The sequence below is a fragment of the Myodes glareolus genome, chromosome 12 (genome assembly GCF_982192425.1).
Source record: "Myodes glareolus chromosome 12, mMyoGla1.1, whole genome shotgun sequence".
Classification (NCBI taxonomy): domain Eukaryota; kingdom Metazoa; phylum Chordata; class Mammalia; order Rodentia; family Cricetidae; genus Myodes; species Myodes glareolus.
In genome coordinates, this window is record NC_142037.1 from 4,260,333 (window position 1) to 4,267,129 (window position 6,797).

The 6,797-nt window shown below is 41.2% G+C and overlaps 2 long non-coding RNA genes across 2 annotated transcripts in view; one reads left to right on the forward strand and one right to left on the reverse strand.

Moving 5' to 3' along the window:
- The window catches only part of LOC146892243 (uncharacterized), a 29,737-nt gene extending 26,940 nt beyond the window's left edge, over positions 1-2,797 (reverse strand). The window contains exon 1 of the long non-coding RNA XR_015734612.1: positions 2,645-2,797. This is a non-coding gene — a long non-coding RNA (uncharacterized LOC146892243). The remainder of the gene's footprint in view (positions 1-2,644) is intronic.
- A 191-nt stretch (positions 2,798-2,988) lies between these two features.
- On the forward strand, positions 2,989-6,201 carry LOC148120090 (uncharacterized). The gene is made up of 3 exons (XR_015734613.1): positions 2,989-3,022; positions 4,539-4,622; positions 5,669-6,201. It is a non-coding gene; the product is annotated as an uncharacterized LOC148120090 (long non-coding RNA).
- The last annotated feature ends 596 nt before the right edge of the window (positions 6,202-6,797 follow it).

Sequence of the window (6,797 nt, forward strand, 5' to 3'; positions counted from 1 at the left end):
AAGAGTCTGAGGGATGAGTAGGAATGCTCTCCTTGGATAGACTCGTGTGCTTGAATGCTTGGCCCATACATAGGGAGTGGCACTTTTATGACATGTGGTCTTGTTGAAGTAGGTGTGGTCTTATTGGAGGAAGTGTCAATGTTGGGGTGGGCCTTGAGGGTTCAGATGCTTAAGCCCAGACTCAGTGGCACCCAGTCTTTTCCTGATGCCTGGGGATCAAAATATGGAAGTCTCAGCTCCTTCTCCAGCTCCATGTCTGCCTGTATGTCATCACGCTTCCCACCATGACAATAACAGACTAAACCTCTGAAACTTTAATCCAGCCCCAATTAAATGTTTTCCTTTATAAGAGTTTCTGTGGCCATGGTGTCCTTCACAGCAATAGAAACCCTAAGACAAAGGGTATCACTGGAGCAAAAAGCCACTGCCTGCTTCAGAGAAGAAAAATAAAAGACAGCAATCATACTCCCGTCAATGACTTTACTAGACAGCTACTTGGAAGTTTTCCCATTTTTGTCCCTCATTTTAAAAACTCCTTCATACAATTTTAACTTAAGTCTATCAAAAATAGAGTTATAGAAATGAATAGGCAATTTACAACAGTTTAAATTTGCTCCAATCAAAGCCTATTTACATAATACAAATAAGAACCATCAGTACTAATTACCCAACAGTCACAGCAGTGCTGACTAGAATTTCAGGTCACTGCATACAATAATACCAAAAAATCTAGGCACAAAATTTAAATTAAGAAAGACAATAACAATAATAATGATAATTATAATCATAATAATAATGTTTAAAAAGGAGTTATGCATCTTTCCCTACTTTGGGGTCTAAGATACTTTTTCCCTTTCCATTGCCCAGCACACAAGAGGCCTTGGGTTCAATCTCCATCTCTACCAAAAAAGAAGAAAAGGTCACAGGGATAGGAGAAGAGGAGAATATTTCTAATATAACCACCATTTTGTTTCTCGAGACAGGGTTTCTCTGTGTAACAGTCCTGGCTGTCTTGGAACTGACTTTGTAGACCAGGCTGGCCTGGAAGTCACTGAGATCTGCCTGTCTCTGCCTCCCAAGTGCTGGGATTAAAGGCATGCACCACCACCACTAGGCAAATAACCACCTTCTAAATGACAAACAACAGTTTACCAGCTTGCCCTTCAAGTCAAAATGGAGTTCCATAAAGAGAGTTATGGAAAAGAAGTGAGATTATCTGGAAAGAAAATCACACAACAGCTTTCCCCAAACACAATCAAAATATTTTCACATACAGAGTCTTTCGAGTATAACTCCTTTTGGTCATGCTTTTAAAATATGAGCTTCGAATCTGAGATTTAACAAATTAAATTTTAGCCCTTTATGGGGATGGTAGTGGGACTGAAGAGATGGCTCAGATGTTACATGCACAAACTCTTCTTGCAGAAGATGGAGTTCAGTTCCCAGTATCTACATCAGGTGGCCCACAGTTGCCCATACTTCCAGCCCCACAGGGTCTGATGCCTTCTTCTGAATGCCACAGGTATATGTATTAACACATGCACACAGACACATATGCACACATATTGAAAATAAAACAGTTTAAAAAGACATTAGTGTTAAATGGCATTATTCCCACAGTGTACATGACTGTTGTGGATACCATGACAACTGAAGTTTTGTAGGAAGATTCCCCCAAATAACTGAGAGAAAGGGCTTAAAGAACTTTTCTATGCCCATGTTTATACAGTTCAATCCCAACAGCCAATAGGTAGAAGCAACTCTAGTGTATATGCACAATGGAATATAATTCTGCCTTATAAAAGATGTAAGCTCTGACACATACATACAACATAAATGCACTTTAAAGACATGCAAGGTAATTAAGTCGCTTCAATATGAATGACAGGACACTTAAGCTAGTTCCACTTGGGAATTAAAACAGAATCATAATCACAGCATAAATCCAGCCAAGGAAATGCAGTGGAATGAATCGACCCCAAACTTAAGAAGGCACATGCTCAATGCAGTTAGGAAGCCCCAAGAATTAAAGGTGTATAAAATGACAACGATTTATCTCACAGATACCTGAACTCATGGGAACATCTTTACCATCAATGACCTTTAAAACACTGGAGCACTTCTCCAGACCCGGGCAATCCAAAGGTTTAAAGAAATGAATAAGTGACTTTGGGAAATAAGAGGGGATGATAAGGGGGTGACGGTTGTAACCAAAAAAGACACATCACTTTCGCGATGAAATCCCAAAGTAGCTTCATTGTGGAGTGGAAAATCAAAGACCGAATAATAAAATGTTCCTCAATCCAATTTTCATTTGAATTCCTGAATTCACAGTAGAGTCTAGAAACTTAATGTGATCCAGATTTTCAGGCAAGATGGGGTGGAAATGGGGGTAGACAGTTTCTCAACTAGAAGAAAACAGATTTTTCTACATCAATTGTTTCATGCATCCTGAGAGTCCTATTTACCAAAAGCAGCAACTTCCTGGGTTTGAAAGTGTTGGCCTCTGCACTGGGGCCCTGAAGGGAGGACCTGAATGCAGTTTTCTGAGCATTGGTCACGCCCACCCTCCCCACCACCCCCCGCCCCCCGCAGAGAAAGCGTGGGAAAATGCCCTAAGACTGCCAGGGCATGCAGTGCTTACCTGACTGATCCACTGTACCAGGGAGCTCTTTCCTACGATGTCCCCGCCGAGAACCTGTCCTGCAGAGGAAAGTCCCAGCAGGAGCCACTGAAGCTGGTAGCAGGAGAACAGGGGTCCATGGAGGCTGGGGTTGGCGACCATGCCACACACCCCTGGCCACGGATGCTCTCGCCTGACCAGGGTCCTGCATCTCGCGCATGGCCGCGGGCAACCGAGGCAAAGAGGCCATCGCGCGGGACCGCTCCTCAGACGCCCAGACTTCCCTCAACTAAGTTGAGCCCTCACCGGTCGGCTGGCTCCCCGGGCTCACCCGCGGCCAGGTCCGAGCAGCTCCACGCCTTGAAGGTGACCTTAGCAGCAGCTCCTTGGCGGCAGCTGGTGAGAGGTCGAGGCTCTGTGGTGTTGAAGGAGCCCAGAAGCTTAACAGGGGCATCCTTGACTCCCACTGCATACAACCCCGCCCACCCGAGCATGCGCTGCCTGTGGACCTTGAGTAGACAGAAGTGCCCCCCAGTGAACGCCCCTTCTGGGGGCGGGGCTTCTGAGGAGCTGTTGACAGTTGATATCTTCTGGGGAAAGAGTCAGTTTAAGAATTGGAACCCTTTTGGTCAACCATTTCTCAGTGGAGGCCCAACTCCCAACTCCTGTCCATATACTGGCAGCAGAAATTGAACACAGTGAAATATATGTGTGTGTGTGTGTGTGAGTGTGTGTGTGTGTGTGTATATATATATATATATACTCACATATATGCAGATATATGTCTTAAATATATATATATATATATATTTATTTAAGAGGAGAAGAAGTTGAGAGGGATGGCGTGGATGAATATGTCCAAAATACATAATATGAATATACCAAATTTTCAAAGAATTATATGAACACTTCACCCTCTGATTGCTGGGCCTACAGGATTGAATCTGTGCAAATTTTGTGTTTGCTGCCACGGTCTACATGAGTTCATACGTACATCAGTCCTTTTGTGCCTGGAAGTCACTGTTTCCTTGTAATCATGCACCACCTTTGGCTCTTACAGGTTTTCTGCCTCCTCTCCTCATACCTCCCTGAGCCTTGTGGGGAGGGGTTCAATCAAAACATCCCGTTTCGGACTCAATGCTCCAATATCTGTCACTTTCTACACATTGTGCACTTGGGGGTTTCCCATCTACTAGAAGAAGATGTGGATTGGGCAAGGTGCTGGTCTATGGGTATAATCAGCTGACATTAACATACATTTTATTGCTGTGTTCCTTTATCAGAAAAATAGTATTAGACATCTCCTAAGACCGTGACATATCAGTTTGAAGTTTTTAGTGACTTTGCAGTGTAGTTATGAGTTCCATCTCAGGAAGTAACAAAGTTATTGGTTGCACCCATAAAATTTGTGCCATTATTAAGCTAGTGTGTTACACAGGCAGGTCACTGCTGTAAGTTACAGGTTTGTAGCTCGGTAATATTGGTGATTACCTTTCTCTTATGGTATCAAGCAGAGTACCTTCTAGGACCAAAATAGCTGATCAATAAAAGAGAAGCTTCTAATTAGTCACATGCTCAGCTCTTCCATATTTGATGATAGAAGTAAATGTTACCTTCAGCAATAGAGCCTTACTATCAGTTTGTGGAAAGTGATCAGTAACATTGGAAGCAACCTGTGATGTTTGAGGGTTTCCATGGGACCTCTTTGGCCAACGGCTCAACAAGGTGTCACCTAAAGTTAAAAGCTAACATCTACATATGAAAGAAAACATACAATGTCTTTTAGGATCTATGTTACCTCAGTTGAGAAGATGTTTTCTAGCTCTATTCATTTACCTGAGAATTTTATGATTTTTAATAGCTGAATAACATTCCATTGTCTAAATGTATCACATTTTCATTTTCCATTCATCAGTTGGTGGACATCTAGGTTGCTTCCAGTTTCCAGCTATTATGAAGAAAACAACAATGAACATGAATCAGCAAGTATTTTGTTGAGGTATATATCTATGAATGGTTTAGCTAAGTCTTGAGGTAGATTGATTTCTAGCTTCCTGGGAAACCAACACACTGATTTTCATGGTGGCTAGATAAGATTGTACTCCCATCAGCAATGAATAAGTGTTACCTTTCCCCTACATCATTGAAAGCACATGCTTTATTTTATTGATCTTGGCCATTAGGACTGGTATAAGATGAAATCTCAAAGTACTTTGAATTTGATTTCCCTGGTGACTAAGGATGTTGAACATGTCTTTAAAGGTTTCTCATCCATTTTTTTGTTTCACTTCTTTCCACAGAACTAAGTTCTGTGCTTACTTCTCTATCCCACTTTTGAATTGGATTATTTATTTTTTATTTCCAGCTTTATATTTGAATACTTTAAATATCTACCATCTCCCAGATGTCTAATTTGTAAAGAGATTTTCTCATTCTGCAGGCTGCTGCTTCGCCCATGTGATAGTGTCCTTCATCATATAGAAGTTTCCCAATTTCATGAGGTCTCATTTATAAATAATTGGTCTTAATGCCTCTGCTATCAGTGTCCTGTTCAGAAAGTCTTCCTCTGTGTCAATGAGTTCAAGGCTATTTCCCTAATTTCTCTTCTATTAGATTCAGGATATCAGATCTTGTATTGAGTTTGTAGTTTTCTGCCAAGTGGTAGATAGGTATTAATTTTCATTCTTCTGCAAGCACCCATCCATTTGTTAAAGTTGCTGTCTTTTCTTTAGTATATACTACATATTAAACACAATCTCCATCAAAATTCTAATACAATTCTTCAAAGAAGTTGAAGTAAAAATCTCCAACTTTGTATGAAAATACAAAATATTCAGAATATATACAACAATATTGATTTATTGTTTTTTATTAAGAATTGCTATGGGTAGAAAAACCATTTTAGCATTAATACTACTGATCCATGAGCATGAGAGATTGTTCCATCTTCTGATTTCCTCTTTAATTTCTCCCTAAAATGCCAGGTTTTATTATACAAGCGTTTCACTTTCTTGGTTCTCCAAAATTCTTCTCTCTTTGTCTTAGTTAATTTGGATAAGGCAACTGATGGAAACAGAGGCAGAGACCCACATCGGAACACTGGATTGAACTGCCAAAGTCCAGTTGAAGAGCGGAAGGAATGAGAATATGAGCAAAGACGTCAAGATAATGATGAGTATACCCACTGAAACAGTCAGAGCTGACAGGAGCTCACCAACCCCAGCCTGACTGGGAAGGAACAAGCATAGGACCAAAGGAGTCCCTCTGAATGTGGCTGGCATTTGCATGGCTGGGGCAGACTAAGGGGTCACCTGCAGTGACACCAGGATTTATCCCTACTGCATTCACAGGGTTTTTGGGAACCTATTCTGTGTGGATGAGATCTTGTTCAGCATTTACATAGTAGGGAGGGCCTTGCACCTTCCCCAAAGCAGTGTGCCTTACCCTCCCTGAGGATTGTACAGGGGTGGAGTTGGAGGGTATGTGGAGGGCATGAGAGGAGAGGAGGGAGAAAGAACTTGGATTGGTATGTATAATGAAAAAAGTTTGTTTTCTTTTTTAAAAAATAAAAATGTAATAAAGAGGATATCCATATATATATATACATATATATATATATATCCAACATTAGAAGTCTCTATAATTTTTCATAGTTCCATCTATTTATGGGTAAGTATTGAGCTTCTTTCTTCTGAAATTCAGGAAATCTATTTACCTGTAAGTCCCTGCCTCACTATTATTATTAGTGTGAGTAAGTTCATACTAATCTATTATCCCATCCAATTTTCCCTTTTTTTCTCAATGAGATCCTTGAGCCTATAAAATTTCCCCAACCCCCATCCTTATAGCAATTATAATCAATCACTAAATGATATCCCTAACCCTGAGAACAAACTTCCTTGGGAGAGGGGACGTCATCTAACGGCAAATCAATCCCACACCAGTTATGTTTTAAGGGGTTATTTATTTTGGGGGGTAAAACTTACATACACTATAAACCATCAGGAAGGGAGCCTAGTCACTGGAGCAGGAGCCGGGACCAAGCGCCAGAACCAAGAGGCCGAAGCCGAGCTCTGTGGCTCTTTTTAAAAGAGAAACATACCACGCCCCAGTGGACTTGTATTTCAGCGACTATTGGCTGATGGAGCGGAAGGTGCTCCCACAACACCGTGGG